This window comes from Triturus cristatus, chromosome 5_2 (assembly GCF_964204655.1).
Source record: "Triturus cristatus chromosome 5_2, aTriCri1.1, whole genome shotgun sequence".
Lineage (NCBI taxonomy): Eukaryota > Metazoa > Chordata > Amphibia > Caudata > Salamandridae > Triturus > Triturus cristatus.
Genome location: NC_140588.1, coordinates 268994290 through 269013486, shown reverse-complemented (window position 1 = coordinate 269013486; position 19197 = coordinate 268994290). Strand labels below are relative to the sequence as shown.

The following is a 19197-nucleotide window of genomic DNA, read 5'->3' as shown; positions in this document are numbered from 1 at the left end:
ACCATATCCATACATGTCAATAATACTCAGTGCCAGTTTTCACATTTCCAGTTCCAGATCTTGCTAACATGGAAGAAAGGGATATATCAAAAACAATCAAATTGAATAGGCAAATTATCATTGAATCATATCATCAGCTGGAGCCAGATATTTTTGCTCCCAGAAGGAATCCCACATCAATAACACCAATAGACAAAAACATGCCAGTACCACATTTTATAGACACATGATCATTCCCATCCACTGTTCCAGTATCTGGTGGAATGTCACAGCCAAGTTTCAGTGGTGTGCCACAATAAGTATGTCCTACAATGAGGCACATCAACAGTTATATACACTTTACACACAATACAGATTTTGCCAATGTGAAGGGAGATTAGCATGATTTGGCTCCACTATCACAAGTGGTTTGAGATAATGATGGCACACATATTGCCTTAGTGTCAACACTTGACAGTGAATAAATCCAATGTAATCTTCACATCTTCCATTCAATTACAGTGCAAGTTGCCTTGCTACAAGATTTGTACACCCAAAGTCTGGGTCTGTCACTCTCATGATCAACCCAGGTTCCATTTGTACTACGAAACAGCCCCATATACATGCAAATGTCACAACTTTGAAATGTCTAAATGAAAATGGCATGGTGAAGGAACCAAAAACAGATCAAAACAAAAGATTACCAGTCACATATAGCATAATTGACACAATACAAAGTCAACTTTTGGTGAACACAGTTTCACAAAAAGATCAGAGATAAATAATTCATCTGAACACAGTATGTCAAAATGTTGCTCAGCAAACACCTTTGGACTGAACTTGCCCTTTCCAACAAAACACCAGCACATACTTCTCTCATCACCACATCAATAGTTGGTGTAACAGTGAAAGTTTTAACATATAAAGATGTACTTACAATCATGAAAAGAAGCTGTCAATTACATCTTCACGTAAGTCCACTCCTTCCTCTTCACCACTATCATCTTCATTTGGCAATTCAGGATCCTCATCTGGTGGCTCTTCATGGTCTCCATCTTCTGCAATGTAAGGGATGTTCCATCGCAGAGTGATGTTTAGGAGCATGCAGCAGGTCACAGTGATTTGGCACACCTTATTGGGTAAGTTGAGAAGTTGTCCGGACAACAAAATCTTGTCTTTAGGAGCCCATAAGCCCACTCTACTGACAGCCATGTTCTTCCATGGTCCTCAATGAAGCAGACTTCCCCTGGTGTTGTTGGATTCCTCATTGGTGCCAGAAACCATGGTCCGTTTGGATAAGCTGAGTCTCTTAGACGGAAGACAAAAAAAGTGACATAAAATGTAAAATCATTTCAGATTATTCAACTTGAAATTGCCCTAACAATATTATGAACGAATGTACTGACCAAGAAGCCAAGCCCTCTCAGGTCCAAGCTGTGACATTTGCATAGTACAAAGGAATCATGGGCAGAGCCGGGTAAATGCGCACAGATGCTTGTGATGTATAAATACGGTAAGCAGACAACTTGCACATTGATTGAATGGAAGTGTTTCCAATTTTGGTAGACATGTTCTCTGGTGTGTGGTGGAACTAAGGCAATGTGTGTGCCATTGTTAGACATGGGGATCTCTAGTTGGCAAGGGCTTGCACCTTTGTCCAAATAGGAACCCTTCTTCCTAGTCAGGATTAGGGAGTTACACTCCTAAAATAACCCCTGCTCACCCCCTTGGTAACTTGGCACGAGCAGTCAGGCTTATCGTAGAGGCAGTGTATAAAGCATTTGCACATAACCAACAGTAATACAGTGTAAGCACCACAAAAGGACACCACACCAGTTTAGAAAAATATCCAATATTTTTATATACAAGACCAAAAATGATAAAAATCCACAATACAGTACTTAAAAATCTACAGTTATCAAAATACGCTTTAAAAACAGTTCCTTGATTTCGATAGCTCCGTCTGTGGTACTTTAAATTTTGGGACCACGTAGGAGGCATGGCCCTACCCTGCCTATTCCGGTATCAGCGAACCGCGAATGGCCAATGCGGTATGTACAAGTGTTTTGCATAACGTTTCATCGATAAATTCACTTTGTATACGATATTACACATTGACTTCGTGGGTTCCATTTTAGAGCGGTAGCCATCTTATGGTTGCCCTCACATAGGCTGCACATTAAGGACATGCACAGGCCTTCAGAACACGTGTACCTTCTATTGACTTCTCTGTGACCTGTGCGAACTGGCTCCACTGCCCGAGGTCAGTCCGGTCTCACGAGCCCCCCTTCCTATGGCCACCTGTGATTAGCATCAGGGTTTGACACACCATAAAGCCTTTCATCCCACACAAGCCCCCGACTAATCTCTTTCACACCTGACTCTGCTTCCTGCTTTATCGCCTGTTTTACCAGGAGGAGGTGCCCGTGTTTATTGGGGTCTGCTGATATCTGATGAGGGATCTGAGCCTCGCTGGGTAAATAATTGTGGGCTGACTGAACTGAAATGTGGGATGGTCATCATGACTCTGCCTTTTCGTTTGTAATGAATACATATGAATGACCATATCGTAAAACGAGGAATGTGTGCCTGAAGCATGATATTTTGTATATAAGGAGAAGACTGGTTTTGTAACTTTGAGCAGTCTCCTGAGAACATACCCGTGTGTACTTCTAGGATCGCTGTTACTGGCTGCAGTCAATAATAAAACGATCTTTGACGCCACCACAAGACTCTGTGTTTCTGTGGTCCAAGACAGGAAGAACTCAAAGTCATAGGGTGCTACCCCTGGCACCGCTGGGGTCCTAAATAACCCAGTACTTCACGTCCGGGGCTATCACGGCATCATGAGCAAAGAAATCCAAACAGTTCTGGCTGACTGCGGCATCGCGGGCCAGCTACAGTGTTGGGAAGACCCGCAAACAGTACCTTTTAGAAATGGAGGGCGCCGGCGATCTCTCCTTGAGTTTCCGAAAACACAGTGTCTGCAGGCGTCGGCTTCAGGGGTCGGTGCAGGAGTCGTCGGGCCCTCGAAGTCACACGTGTTGCAGGTCGATCTCCTCTCTGGAGCGCTGGCGTCAGCAGGCGTCAGTTGCTGTGGTGCGAAGTGCAGCGGTGCGGCGTGCGGTGCCCTCAGGTCGTGGTGTGAGCAACGGCTCAGTGGCGGCGTCAGATGGCGTCGTTGGTGAGACCAGGGTCGCGGTGTGAGAGGAAAGTGATGCTCTTCATGGTGCTAGCAGGTCACGGTGCAAGCAGCGCCATCATCGTTGCTGAAGCGCTGTTGTCGGCTGATGAACTGGAGTTGATGGCACTGGCGTCGGTAGACCAAGGCTGCGGTGCAGGATGAGGGCAGTGCATCATGTATCTTTATGAGTGGGGACCTCAAACCACGGTGCAAGCAGCGGCGTCTATTTTGACATGGAGCGGCGTCGTAGGGGATACCAAGGCATCATCATGAAGCAAGGTGGGTGAGGGGTGCGGAGTGCGATGCCCACAGTTCGCGGTGCGAGCAACGGCTCGGTGGCGGCGTCAGCAGGCATTGTCGGTGAGACCAGTGTCGTGGTGCGGCGGTGTGGTGTTGCGGCGGTGTCCTCTGCGGTGCCAAGGCATCGTCAGGAAGCAAGGCGGTACGGAGTGCGGTGCCCACAGGTCGCGGTGCGAGCAGCAGCACGGTGGCGGTGTCAGCAGGCGTCGTTGTGGAGACCAGGGTCGTAGCGTTGCGACGGTGCCCTCTGCGGTGCCGTCAGGTCACGGAGTCGGCAGCGGTGTCGTAGACTTCGTTGAGTTGCTTTTCCTCTGTTACAGCACAAAACACAAAGTCCCCAGTGCTGCGGGCAGAAGAGCTTGAGTTCTTTGTTGTTCCTGAGACTTCTTGAACAAGGGGAAACCTCTACCTCAAGCCCTTGGAGAAACTCACAAAACAGATTGCAGAAAGTTCATTCCAGTCCTTTCACTGGCCAAGACAGAAGCAGTCACTGCAGGCCAACACAGCAAAGCACACAGCAAAGTGGTAGGTCCTTCTCACAGCTTCTCTAGCTCTTCTTCTTGGCAGTCTTCTTGATCCCAAAGAGTTCTAAAGTTCAGGGGTCTGGGCCCCAATATTTATATCCCAAAATCCTTTGATCTCTTAGGTAGAGAGTGTCTGTGCCCAGCCAGAACCAGTTTTGCATTCTCTGGTGTGATTTCCTGGCATGAGGTGGAGACGGTATTGTCAGAGGCAGACCGGGCCCTTTGAGGTGCAAGGAAATCTCCTCCCTCTTCCCCCATCGCAGCCCAGGTCTATTCAGCCCTTTTTTGACCTATCTAGACTATCTGGAGGCACCCCTGCTCCCGAGCCTTCTGTCATCCAAAACCCAGACAGGCAATCCACATTCCAGCAGAGGCACACGGGATGACTGAGCAAGAATATACCTACTTTCTAAAAGTGGTATTTTCAAACACAGAATGTAAAAATCACCTTCACTAAAAGGTGCATCTTTAGATTCTGAGTTCAGGCATAATACATTTTATTTTCATACCTAGTTCCCAGGGCCAGTTATGCTTATAAGATGTCATAAAAAACTTCCCATTCTGTCCCAAGGGGAACAGGTAGCCTTGCAATAGTGAAAAACGAAATGGGCTGTAATTCACTATCAGGACATGCCACACACACCAGGGCATGTCCTACCTATCACATACACTGCACCCTGCCCACAGGGTACCTTGGGCCTACCTTAGGAGTGACTAACATATAGAAAAGGGAAGGTTTAGGGCTTGGCAAGTGGGGGCACTTGCAAAGTCAACATGGCAGTTACAAACTGCACGCGGAATCTGCAATGGCAGGTCTGAGTTACCTTTTTAGGGCTACTCACATAGGTGGCACAATCAGTGCTGCAGGCCCACTAGTAGCATTTGATTTACAGGCCCTGGCACATGCAGTGCATTTTACTAGGGACTAACAAGTAAATCAAATATCCAATCATGGAAACACCTATCCATAACACAATTTAACACAGGAGCACTTGCACTTTACCACTGATCAGCAGTGAGAAAAGTGCGCAGAAACACTACGCCAGTAAAAATCAGAGTCGAAACCCGGAGGGCAGAAAGCAAAAACTCAGAGGAAACACGCCAAAAGATGCCAAGTCTAACACATGTCCCCTCCAGCTGAAAGTAGGGAGAACTACCCAACCTCCTGGGAGTTCTATTCACTAAGGCGGAAGAACCTGGACAGACCATCTGTATTGGTGTGTTCAGTGCCAGGACGGCGTTCCACCATAAAGTCCATTCCCTGTAGGGAGATGGATCACCTCATCAGTTTTGGATTCTCACCCTTCATTTGCATTAACCACCTGAGGGGCCTGTGGTCTGTCTGAACCCGGACGTGATTCCAAAACAGGTAGAGTGCCCAGACCACAGCGAAAGTTTCCCTTTCTATGGCACTCCATCTCTGTTTCCTGGGGAGTAGTCTCCTGCTAAGGAAAACTACAGGCTGGTCTAGGCCCTCTTCGTTCAGCTTTGAGAGCACCGCTCCCACACCATGCTGTGAAGCGTCAGTCTGCACAACAAATTCCCTGGAGAAGTTGGGTGCCTTGAGCCCGGGTGCCGTGCACATGGCGGCCTTCAGGGCATCAAAAGCCTTCTGGCAGGACTCAGTCAGATCACCTTCTTGGGCTGCTTCCTGGAAGTCAGCTCGGTTAAGGGGGCAACAATGGAGCCATAACCCTTAACGAATCTCCGGTAGTACCCGGTGAGTCCTAAAAAGGCCCTCACCTCTGTCTGGGTCTTGGGGGGGCTCCCAAGCCAGAATGGTGTCAATCTTGGGTTGTAGGGGTGCCACCTGGCCACTTCCTACCTGGTGTCCCAAGTACACCACAGAGCCCTGCCCGATCTGGCACTCACTGACCTTGATCGTGAGGTCTGCCCTCTGCAGTGCCTTCAATACTTCACCGAGGTGCTGCAAGTGTTCTTCCCAGCTGGAACTGAACACTGCAATGTCATACAGGTAGGCAGCACTGAAGTTCCCCAGCCCAGCCAACACCTGGTTGACCAACCTCTGAAAGGTGGCAAGGGGCATTCTTCAACCCAAAGGGTATCACCTGGAACTGGTAATGTCCTTCTGGGGTTGAAAATGCTGACTTCTCCTTGGCCCCATCGGTTAAGGCAATCTGCCAGTACCCAGACATTAAATCAAACGTGCTGAGGAACTTGGCAGCTCCCAACCGATCAATGAGCTCAACAGCTCTGGGGATGGGGTGGGCGTCAGTCCTGGTGACGGCATTGAGCCCACGGTAGTCCACACAAAACCGCAGTTCTGGAGTGGCACCGGGTGCAGCAGTCTTTGGGACCAAGACCACTGGACTGGCCCGATGGACTGCTGGAAGGCTTGACCACCCCTAATGCCTCAGGTTGTCTCCTGAGGCGAAAAGCCGGGAGTAGACGCTGTTGCTGCTATAATTCAGACTTGCTCACCTTTTAAAACTGTATTTTAACTTTGTATAGCACTCTTGCACTTTAGGGCATCACGGAGCAGATCTAGCGCTCACGTGACCCCTTACACCGGCGTCCTTCGCCGCTAGGCCACGCCCCCTTCCCGCCCTTGAGACCTCCTATATTAAATGTGCAACTACAGAACGCGCAGCGGACGTGCGCAGCGGGCGCGCCGTTTGCGCGCCGAAGGCGCGCCTAAGGCAAGCCCGTCTGCGCACGTCCGCGGCCGGACGGGGCTAGGGGCACGACTCCATGCCAAATTCATCTCTTACTCCTCTGAGGAGCTCACCACCCTCCAAGGCCACTGGCCACTCTCGGATTGTGTCTGTAGGCACATTATCTCATTAGGTCTTGTACCTTCTCCCACTCCTACTCTGCCGTTTTCTTTTCCCGCCTCTCCCCCACAATGCCCTCTCCCACCCGACCCTCTCCCTCCGACTCCGTCACTATCCATTCTTTTACTTAACACCAGGTCAGCGGTCAAGCACCATCATGAGCTCTTTGTCTTGCTCGACTCTGAGAAGCCTGACTTATTGCTCTTGACCGAAACCTGGTTTTGCGACTCCTCCCTCCCCGTTCTCTTGGCTACCCTCCCCCCCTCCTATGTGGCCTTACGTGCTGATCGTTCGGCAGGCAGGGCTGGTGGCGGAGTGGCGATAATCGCTCGATCGGAACTAAAGTTTCAAACCATTCCCTCTCCCCCCATTCCTTCCACTGAATTCCTTACAGCTCGCTCCCTCGCCTTTTCCCCCCCATTACCTGTCTCCTAATGTACCGTCCTCCCAAGCCTTCGCCCCTATTTTTGCCGGCCTTTCAAGACCTACTAGCCAACATGGTGGTCAACTATGCATCGGTCTTGGTACTAGGGGATTTCAATTACTGGCCCTCGGACCCTTCTGAGTGCACAGCCTCGAAAGAATTTACTGAGTCCCTCACATCTTTAAATTTTATGTCGCACATCTCTGTCTCCACTCACTCTCACGGTCACATACTTGACCAGGTCTGGTCCCTTAACCTTCCAGTCTCCCCGGTGACGGTTTCCCCCTGTCCTTGGTCCGATCATGCCCTTATCTCCTTCTCTATCTCTCTCAACTCGGTGCCCAAAGTTCCCCACGCCAAAAATACCTGGGCGCGAAATTGGAACAGAGTTGACTTTCCTACCCTGACGTCCCACCTTCGGAATACTATCCCATCCCTCTCTGGTCTTCCGTCCGACTCTCAAGCCAACACCATCAACACCTGGATGACTATGGGTTGTGACTCAGTGGCTCCCCTGCGTCGCATCTCCGCTCGGCGACCCAAGGAGTCTAACAGGTGGTTCAATGACCACCTAAAAGAATTAAAACTGTCCGCTCGTCAGGCAGAAAGGCACTGGAGGAAAAATTACTGTCCCTCACTTAAAACCCTTTACCTGACATCACTCGCCCACTACAAGACCGCAATCCTTGCTGCCAAAACTTCTTATTTTTCTACAAGAATTTTGTCTGCTGAAAATAAATCTAGGGAGATCTTCGGCATAGTGCAGGACCTAGCCTACTCCGATAGGGCTTCACCTCAAATCCCCCCATCCCAGCCTATATGTAACCAACTAAACACCTACTTTCTTGATAAGATTGTTACCATTAAGGCCAACATCCCCCCCCCTCCCCTGCTTTTGTTGACCCTTCTCCTCCCACTATTCAAAACCGTCTTACTTCCATCCCTCCCCTCACTGAAGTGGTATTCCTGGAGATACTTCCCAAAGTAAAATCAGGCTCTACGGCTGACATCTGTCCGGCGCGAGTCCTCCAACAAATCTATTCCTCTTGTCCTGAACCTCCCATCACCTTCCTTAACAGCTCCCTAGCGCAGGGAGTAGTGACCCCTACGCTCAAATCAGCCACCATAGTGCCCACTCTAAAGAAGCCTGGCGCTGACCCATCCATCTCAGCAAATTACCGCCCCATTTCCCTGCTGCCCTACCTGGGCAAGGTGCTGGAGCGCTATGTCACAGCGGTATTCAGCACCCACGTAGAGGCCAATGGGGGACTGGCTTCCCGCCAGGCTGGCTTTCGACCTAGGCACTCGACTGAATCAGTCGTGGTATCGGTCCTAGACAACCTCAGGAAGGGTATGGATAACAACAAACACCAGGTGCTGGTACTCCTCGATCTCTCCGCCGCATTTGACACGGTAGACCATACCATCTTATTGTCCCGTGTCAAGGCGGCTGGAATTGAGGGATCAGCCCTGGTGTGGCTTTCCTCCTTCCTGAGGGACCGCACCCAGGCGGTCCGACTAGGAGACTTTACAACCACCCCACTCCCCGTCACGTGTGGTGTCCCCCAGGGTTCTTCCTTGTCTCCCCTACTATTTAATCTTTATATCTTCCCCCTCATCTTTGCTCTTCAGCAGCTGGAGGTCACCGTGTATAATTACGCGGATGACCTCCAGCTCATCTTTGACCTATCCTCTTCTCCCGTCTCTGTCTCCAGCTTCCAGCACACTATGACATTCATCAGGGACTGGATGAACCATAACCATCTCAAGTTGAACCCGGATAAAACCGAGTTGGTTCTTACCGGAGGCTCTTCCAGTCCCTGGAACTCTCTCTTCTGGCCCTCAACCCTTGGTCCCGCCCCCACCCCTTCTACCACGGTCAAAACACTGGGGGTCAAAATGAATAATCAGCTCACCCTTCACTCTCAAATTAGTTCTGTAGTTTCTTCCTGCTTCCTCACCCTCCGTACTATTCGCACTGTCGCCCGTTTCTTTTCCCCTCAGGCACTCAAAATGATCATGGCCGCTTTAGTGATATCACGGCTGGATTATGCCAACGCTCTCTACAATGGCATACCAGCATACAGTCTTAGGAGGCTACAGTTGGTTCAAAACCAAGCCGCCCGGCTGGTCTTTGGTCTCCCTCGCTATCATCACTCCACACCCCTCCTCAGGGAGCTCCACTGGCTCCCTGTTAAGGAACGTTCTCTGTTTAAAACCGCCTGCATGGTATTCCAGGCCCGTCAAGGCACCGCCCCCGCCTTCATTTCCTCATTATTAAAAGAATATGTTCCCCCCAGAGAACTTCGTTCCTCCACCAAGTCCCTCCTTCAAATCCCACGCTTCAGATGCAAAAAGTGGGGTGGGTCCAACTTTTCCACCTTGGCCCCCACTTTTTGGAACTCCCTCCCAGACCACCTCCGTGCGGCTACCCATTATGTATCCTTCCGTAAGGATCTAAAAACGTTCCTTTTTAAACAGGCTCTCCATGCGTAATCTTCCCTTCCCGGCTCTACCACCGGTTCTCGCTTTTGTCTCTGTAGCCATTACCCTCTATTAGCGCCAAGAAACCGTTCGGTGCACGCTGCGCTTTATAAATGTTTTAAATTACAAATTACAAATCTTAGAGACCTCCTCTTTGCTGCTGGCCTTGACCCGGTCAGTCAACCTGTAAATCTTGTGCTTCACAGGCGGGCTGTCACCGGTGTCCACGTCATGGGTACACCAGTGAGTAACACCGGTGGTCAGGGAGAACAGTGGGGCAAACTGTCCCAACAACCGGTGACAGTTGCTCTGCGGCTCTGTGGTCAGTGTAGGGGAGAGGATCAGACCTTCCACTGACCCATCACTTTCCTTGGCAGACAGGAGGTCAGGGAGAGGCTCACACTCCTCTTCCACCCTGTGATCTGGCGTCAAGAGCATGCTCACTTCGGACCTCTCGAAGTGGGGTTTGAGGCCGTTCATGTGGAGGACCCTCAAAGGGTTCCTGGGAGCCTGCAAATCCACCAGGTAGGTGACATCACTTTTGCGCTTCACCACCTCAAATGGCCCAGTCCACTTGTCCTGCAAGGCACAAGGTTCCACTGGGGCCATGACCCATACTTTTTGTCCAGGTTGGCATTCTGGTCATACACTTATTCATTTCTTCCGGGTTTGCTTCCAGGTTCGCCTGAGTGAGTTTTCTGAAGCGGGCAGTTTGGTTTCGGAAGGCCAGCATGTAACTAAACACATCCTGGGGAGTTTTCCTGGGAGCTGCCTCCCAGCCTTCCTTCACCAAACTTAGAGGTCCTCTCACAGGGTGAACATACAGGAGCTCAAACGGGCTGAACCCAAGAGACTTCTGTGGTACCTCCCTGTATGCAAAGAGAAGGCACGGCAAGAGGACGTCCCACTTACGCCTCATGGGTACTGTTAGACCCTTAATCATGCCCTTCAAGGTCTAGTTGAATCTCTCTACCAGACCTGTGTAGGAGAGTAGGATCTGCTTCTTATAGTTACCCCCACTTTTTGCTGCTGTTTCACTGTTTTTTTACTTTAGCCTCGCTGCTTCCTCTCTAAAATGATTGCATGTACTTTACGTACACTCCAGATTGGATTCTGGGGTACCCTTATAAGTCCCTAGTATATGGTATACCATGTACCCAGGGCATCGGTACCCCAGAGGCCTACCAGGGGCTGCAGCATGTATTGTGCCACCCCTGGGAAGCCATTTAAAATGACACAACAGGTCTGCCACAGCAGCCTGTGTAAGGTGGTTTAAGCACCCCTTACTGAGATATAGGTTCCCTATATCTCTTCATATCACTACACATATAAACCTATCAGTCACCCCTATGGCAGGCCTTATCAATTCTGAAGGCAGGGTGCTGGGTTTTATGTGAGAAGGTGCCCATGCATGAATAGAGCCCCTCTGCAGCCTTCAGAACCTTTATTCCTGGGTTCTTTGTGATGCAGCCAGACCATATACTCTTAAGTGCATTATAACCTCAAGGTAAATGCTAACTTTGGAATGGCTGCACGGAAACATGTCGTGTTTGGTGTCAAACACCTTGGAATCATACTCCCACACCAGTAACTGTTGTGGGAGGTATGATTCCACCCTAATAGAGGGAGAAATATGACAGCACCATTATATCCGGTACCAGCTTTGCAAGCCCTGGCATCACAAAATGGATGCTGCCAGCCACAGACACGAGTCTGCCCTGCTGCTGCTGGACGAAACTCCGGCAGGGGAGGCCTGGACAATAGGTTTCCTGTCACAGGGAGGTGTGACCACCTCCCAGACAGGCTTTAGTGTATTGGGGCTGCGTGGGTGTACTCTGAGAGTGCTTTGAAGTCTGCACTGGGGGCACATTTGGTATCCCTGTGCATAGTCCAGCTCAAACCGGTTGCAGGGGCTACCAGCCCCTGCTCTGGTGTGAAACTGGACAAAGGAAGTTGGTGTAGCCACTCCTCTTTCCTCACCCTCCCAAGGTGGGTTCCCAGAGTTTGTCCCACCCCTTCCTTGGGTATAAAGTAGGAACCCCTGACTACAGGATTTGAGATATTACCTGGATGAAACTCTGCTACAGAAACCAGTACTTCCACAATCTACATTGAACTAGATGACTGAAGCATCTCCCCTCGAGTAAAGGAGTTACTCTCCTGCTTGGCAGGCACCAAAGATGCAACGCTCCGGTTTGCATCTCTGAAGCCCCTGAGGACTCCCAAGAATATTGCAACACAGGAGGTGGGTTCCCGTGGCCTCTGAGGTCGATCTGTGGGCTCAGCAAGTCTGAGTCCTGTATCCCTCGTGGAGACCGTGCAACCCGAACCCCTGGACACTGCGACCATTTGCAGCAGCATATAATGTTTGGCAATCCCTGAGGCTGTGCTTTGGGCTACTTGTAGTCCAGACCCCGACCAGTGATTCCACTGAAGAATACTGGCCTACACTCATCGAGTGACCAGTGGGCTGGTATTTAGTAATTCCCCTCGAGGTCCCTTTGCGATTCCTTGTCCGTCGACTTGTGGGTCCCTGAGAAGGGTACTTTAAGTTTCCATGGGCTTACCTGATTGCTCCAGATGTGCCCTGACTCTCCATCACTTGGGGAGTCCCCAGAATCTTGCTGGTCCGCACCAACGCATCTTTACTCTGCCTGCATGGGTTGCTCTTGCCAAGGCTTGTTGTGTTCAATCCAAGCACCGATACCGCAGCACTTGACATCCTTCGTGGGGCAGCTCAAATCCAGCTCCTTGTTATCGTCGACACCTCCTGGTCCTCGTGGCTGCAGAGTCAAGCTTCACCTCTTCGCACCTGAAACACCCGAGATCGGTGGGCATTCGTCTATCGTGCCCCTGGTCACTGGCAAGTGACCCAGACTCTGTCCCCTCTGCTTTCAGGTTCTTCACATCTTCGATCCAGGCTTGGATCACCCAGGACACTTCTCCTTTCTACGGCAGCAGCACTTTGCAGCACATCGCCATTGAAATCAACGACGATTCCCGACACCATTTGACACCTATGCACCCGGCTTCCCTAGGTGAGGTAATACGAGTACTGCGGTGCTCCTGAGGCTATTTGCCCTAGAATCCTCTAAGTCTAAAGGGGTTTGCTCAAAGTCCTCTCCTAAGTGTCCTTATTCTTTAAAATTCCAACCGCGACTTTCCTATTGAATTGTACGGGGCTCCCGGCTGTGTTCTCACACTGCACACGTCCCCTGTGGGTCTCCTGTGTCACTGCCTTGGGTGGTTTCTTGGGATCCCAGTGATTCTACGTGCTCTAGGCACTGTGTTTAGTCAAGTTGTGATTCTTATACCACTTTCTTAATATATGGTTTGGTCTCCCCCTGGGACCCATTGTATATTGTGCTATTTACTGTTGTTTAATAACTGTAATTGTGTGCCTTGCTCTCTAACTTCATGAAGAGGTTAGTAGAGAGTGTTTAGAAATAAATACATATATTTTATATATATACCTTGTGTGGTTCTCCTTTCATTTAGCGATTCAGGAGGTTATAATCTGGTAAACCAAGCTGCTTTACACTCCATCAAGACTTAGCCTGAAGGTTGCTCTCCATAGCTACCACTAGGATAGCTTTCAATAAAGGTTGTCTTTAAACCTATCATCAATAAGGGTTGTTTGGACCGGTGCAAGGTGCCCACTATAACTAGTGGACAGCATATACCAGGCCAACTTCTCACATTGGTGTGCAAGTTGGATTCAAGCTTGCTATTGCTTTACCAGATAATCTCATTGAGTGACTAACTGAAAACCACTATAAGTACATAGAGTTGTGTGTCAAGGGCTTAGCACACCCTTTTTTACAACTCAAGAGAGTTTGGTAGTTCCCACTAGGTTAGGTAGGTGCAACACCTCACAACACTAGTATGTCTTCAAGGGCGAAAGTCAGTGGCTCCTTGCTGAACAGGTATGACCACCTCTCATTTCAAGAATTAAGAAATATGTGTGCATCCAGAAAATTGAAGACAGGGAAAAACCCTAAAACTCAACGCCTCATAGAGGCCTTGCTTTTAGATGACCTCAGAAAGACTCCAGGGTCTGATGAGGCAGGCAGGTTGGGTGGGGCAGCAGAAGATGACAGGCCTGGAAGTGAACACATCCAGGACCAGGACTCTGATGCTGGCCAGGATGATCAAGAGGATTCTAACCTGGACAATCCAATCTTTCCTGAAGGTGAGGATGAGGAAAAGGTCTCTCTTTACCCTACCTGGAAAGATTATCAGTGTGCCAAGAAGATCAAGATCTCCTTCTCTGGAGTCTAATCATTCTGGTACATCCGTAGGGACCTCCGTTTCAAATAGGAACACTACCTCTCATAGGATGGAGTCCTCCTATGACAGGAAGTTCAGACTGCTTGACTTTGAGAGAGCAAAGCTCAGAATCAAGAAAGAGCAGATGGCCCTAGACAGGGAATCACTGGAGCTCCAGAGAGCTTCAAAAAGATTGGGGCTAGAGCCCCATGGTGGCAGCAACAGTGTCCCTAGAGTTAGAGAACATACTCATGACCATAGGAACCTTTACAAGATTGTCCCTCCCTACCAGAGTGGGGATGACATCCACAAATGGATAACTGCAATTGGGAGGGCCTGTAAGGTACAGAGGGTCCCTCAGGAGCAGTGGGCAGCAATCTTGTAGCTCTCCTTTGCATACAAAGGGTAGAGATAAGCTCCTCACTGTTAGAGAAGAGGATGCTGACAATTACAAAGTCTTGAAGTGTGCTCTGATTGATGGGTTTGGCTTAACCACTGAGCAGTGCAGGTTGAAGTTCAGAGATACCCAAAAGGCACAGACTCAAGACAGGGTTGACTTTGTAGATTGTGCTACTAAGGCTCTGGAGGGCTGGTTACTTGGCAGTAAGGTGTGTGATTTTGAAGGATTGTACAACTTAGTTATGAGGGAACAGATCCTTAATAATTGTCAAAATAAGCTGTTGCATTAGCACCTGGTGGACTCTGATCTGACCTCTCCCCAAAAATTGTGCCAGAAGGCAGACAAATGGGTCAGAACCAGAGTGAGGCAGAAGGTTCAGAACCAAGGTGGTGACTCCAAGAAGCAGGATTCCAAAAACTCTCATAAGGCGTGGGAAAAAGGGTAAAGACCAGAAGTCTTCTCAAGGGCCCCAAAAATCTGCATCTGGTGGGGAGTTCCAATCTAAAGGAAAAGGCCAAAATCAACCATGGTGTAAAATCTGTAAGCAGAAAACCCATCAGACCAGTGATTGTACCAAGTCCAATGACTCAACTCCAGCCACCATTGCCCCTAAGGCAACTGTTACCCCTAGTGCAGCTCAAAGTGGTGGTACTCAGAATAAGGGTGTAGTAGGGTTAACCCTGGGTTCTGAGGTGGACTCTGGCCTAGTCAGAGTTCCAACTCAGGCTGTACTGATCTGTGATGAAGGCATGGACATGTCCTCCTTTGTCAGTCCCAGTAATCTGGGCAAATACAGACAGCAGCCTTTAATCAATGGAAAAGAGGCCTTGGCATTCAGGGACACAGGAGCAAGTGTCACAGTGGTGACAAAAGATCTTGTGACTCCTGAGCAAATCATACTTGGTGAGATGTACCAAGTGACCAATGCTAGCAATGTCAGGACAGACCATTCCTTGGCAGTTGTTAATTTCTCCTGGGGAGGGGTATCAGCCATGAGAAGGTTGTGGTAAGAGCAGACCTCCCTGTTGAATGCTTGCTTGGCAATGATTTAGAAACTTCAGCTTGGGCTGAAGTGGAGCTTAGGACCCATGCAGAAATGTTGGGAATCCCTGCACATGTGTTTGCTGTGACCAGGTCACAGGCCAAAATGTCAAAAGCTGAACAGGCACTGGATCCTGGAAGAATGGACCAGGCGCCTCCCAAGAAAAGGAGCAATAGGGGTAAGGCAATGTCTTCCCCCCTGACTCAGAAAGCAGGTCAGTCTCTTGAGGGAGATGATCTCAGTCCTAAAGAAAGAACTGTCCCAGATGAGCTTGAGCCTGATCAGGTTGAGTTCTTGGGGACAGGGGGCCCTTCCAGGGCAGATCTGAGCCAGGAGCAGCAGAGCTGCCCTTCTCTTGGACCCCTCAGACAGCAGGCTGCTGCTGAGGCTGCTGGGAATGCTAGTGGAACCCATAGGATCTATTGGGATGTTGGACTCCTATACTCAGAGTGTAGAGACCCCAAGCCTGGAGCCACCAGGAGGTTGGTTATACCTCAGAAGTTTAGCAGCTTCCTAGTCACACTAGCCCATGATATTCCCTTAGCAGGTCACCTGGGCCAAAACAAAATATGGGACAGAATTGTCCCTCGCTTTCATTGGCCCCACATGTCTGACGACACCAAGGAGTTTTGTTGCTCCTGTGTCACCTGTCAAGCCTGTGGGAAGGCAGGTGGAACCACAAAGGCCACTCTGATACCACTACCTCTGATGGGGGTTCCCTTCGAGAGGGTTGGGATTTATATAGTTGGTCCCATGGATCCTCAGACAGCCTCTGGGCACAGATTTATCCTGGTGGTGGTGGACCATGCCACTAGGTACCAAGAAGCAATTCCCCTTAGGACCACCACAGCACCTGTGGTGTCAAGGGCCCTCCTGGGAGTATTTTCCAGAGTGGGTTTTCCAAAGGAGGTGGTATCAGACAGGGGTGCAAACTTAATGTCTAGTTACCTGACTGCTATGTGGAAGGAGTGTGGAGTGAATTACAAAGTCACCACCCCTCATCACCCACAATGCAATGGGTTAGTTGAAAGGTTCAACAAAACCCTCAAGGGCATGATTAAAGGTCTCCCAGAACAGCTTAGGCACAGATGGGACATACTTTTGCCCTGCCTTCTCTTTGCCTACAGAGAGGTTCCTCAGAAGGGGGTTGGTTACAGCCATTTGAACTTCTGTTTGGACATCCAGTTGGGGTCCATTGTGTCTAGTGAAGGAGGGATGGGAGTTACCTCTCCGACCCCCTAAACAGGATTTTGTCGACTATGTACTTGGTTTCCGCTCCAGAATGGCTGAATACACGAAGAAGGCAACTAAAAACCTTGAGGCTAGCCAGGAATTACAAAAGGTCTGGCATGACCAAAATGCTGTGCTGACAGTTTACCAGCCAAGGCAGAAAGTATGGGTGTTGGAGCCTGTGGCCCCAGCAGCCCTCCAGGACAAGTGGAGTGGCCCCCATATCATAATTGAGCAGAAGGGAGAGGTCACCTGGTGGACATAGGAACTCCCAGGAGCCCCCATAGGGTGCGCCATGTCAATAGGCTCAAAGCATATGTTGACAGGGCTGACATGGGCTGAGCTCATGGCTACTGATGAGGGACAGGAGGAAGAGAGTGACCAACTCTCAGAACCTGATGATGGATCAGTAGATGGTGTAGCCTTGGCAGGCAGCCTCACTGTCCAGCAACAAGCTGATTGCAGTCAGGTTCTCAATCAGTTCAGGCATATGTTTGCACTGACTTCAAGTCAGACTACCTGGTGCACTCATGAAGTGGACACTGGGGACAGTCTGCCTGTAAAACATAAGATTTACAGGCAACCTGACCACGTCAGGGACTGTATCAGGACCAAAGTCCAGAAGCTGTTGGAATTGGGGGTCATTGAACCCTCAGATAACCCTTGGGCTAGTCCAGTGGTCTTAGTGCCTAAACCTCACGCCAAAGATGGCAAGAGAGAGATGAGGTTTTGTGTAGACTACAGGGGTCTCAATGCAGTCACTAGGACTGATGCCCATCCAATCCCAAGGCCAGATCAGCTTATAGACACTTTGGCCTCAGCCAAGTGTCTGAGCACATTTGACTTGACAGCTGGCTACTGGCAGATCAGACTAGCTCATGATGCAAAGCCAAAGACAGCATTTCTACCCCTAGTGGGCATTACGAATTTGTGGTGATGCCCTTTGGATTGAAAAATGCAACTGTCACTTTTCAAAGGTTGGTAAACAAAGTCCTTACAGGTCTGGAAGCCTAAAGTGCAGCATATCTTGATGACATTGCTGTCTTTAGCTCCACTAGGGAGGATCACCTGGTCCACCTAAGAAATGTTTTGGATGCCCTGCAGAAAGCAGGCCTAACTATCAAGTGCCAGATAGGGCAGAGTCAGGTTGTGTACCTGGGCCACCTTGTGGGTGGAGGCCAGGTTCAACCATTGCAGAGGAAAATCCAGATCATAATGGACTGGGATGCTCCTACTACCCAGACTCAGGTAAGAGCTTTCTTGGGCCTGACTGGGTACTACACAAGATTTGTCAAAGGTTATGGATCCATAGTGACCCCTTTGAATGCCCAAGAAAGTTCAGTGGACAGTCAGCTGTCAAAAGGCATTTGATGACCTGAAGCAGGCCATGTGCATTGCTCCCATTCTGCAAAGTCCTAACTACTCCAAAGAATTCATTGTCCAAACAGATGCATCTGAGTTGAGTGTAGGGGGATGTGTTATCACAATTGAATGATGAATGTCAGGATCAGCCAGTAGCTTTTATTAGCTGACCCTCCAGAGAGAAACGTTGGTCAGCTATTGAGAGGGAGGCCATTGCTGTGGTTTGGAGTCGGAAGAAGTTGAGGCCATACTTGTTTGGCACTCACTTCATTGTTCAGACAGACCATAAGCCCTTCTTATGGCTAAAACAGATGAAGGGTGTAAACCCCAAACTTTTGAGGTGGTCCATTTCCCTACAGGGGATGGACTATACAGTGGAACATAGACCTGGGAGTAACCATGCAAATGCAGATGGACTCTCCAAATATTTCCACTTAGAACATGAAGACTCAACTGGTCAAGGTTAGTTTAATGTCCCTGCGTTTGGGGGGGGGGGGGTTGTGTAGGAGAGTAGGATCTGCTTGTTTTTCGACTTTAGTCTGGCTGGGCCCCTGCTAACCAGGGTTCCAGCCTAGCTGCTTCCTCTCTAAAATGATTGCATGTACTTTAGGTACACTCCAGATTGGATTCTGGGGTACCCTTAAAAGTCCCTAGTATGTGGTATACTATGTACCCAGGGCATAGGTACCCCAGAGGCCTACCAGGGGCTGCAGCATGTATTGTGCCACCCCTGGGAAGCCATTTAAAATGTCACAACAGGTCTGCTACAGCAGCCTATGTAAGGTGGTGTATGCACCCCTTACTGAGATATAGGTTCCCTATATCCCTCCATATCACTACACATATAAACCTATCAGTCACCCCTATGGCAGGCCTTATCAATTCTGAAGGCAGGGTGCTGGGTTTTATGTGAGAGGGTGCCCATGCATGAGCAGAGCCCCTCTGCAGCCTTCATAACCTTTATTTCTGGGTTGTTTGTGATTTAGCCAGGCCATATACTCTTAAGTTTATTATAACCTCGTGGTGAATGCTAACTTTGGAATGGCTGCACTGAGAGATGTCATGTTTGGTGTCAAACACCTTGGAATCATACCCCCATACCAGTAATTGGTGTTGGAGGTATGATTCCATCCTACTAGAGGGAGAAATATGACAGCACCGGTATACCCGGTACCAGCTTTGCAAGCCCTAGCAGCACAAAATG

General features: G+C 49.5%; 1 long non-coding RNA gene across 1 annotated transcript in view; it reads right to left on the bottom strand.

Annotated features, from left to right (window-relative positions):
- Positions 1-19197, bottom strand: part of LOC146822858 (uncharacterized) — a 57041-nt gene that overhangs the window by 15600 nt on the left and 22244 nt on the right. The window contains exon 3 of the long non-coding RNA XR_014961848.1: positions 917-1287. This is a non-coding gene — a long non-coding RNA (uncharacterized LOC146822858). The remainder of the gene's footprint in view (positions 1-916; positions 1288-19197) is intronic.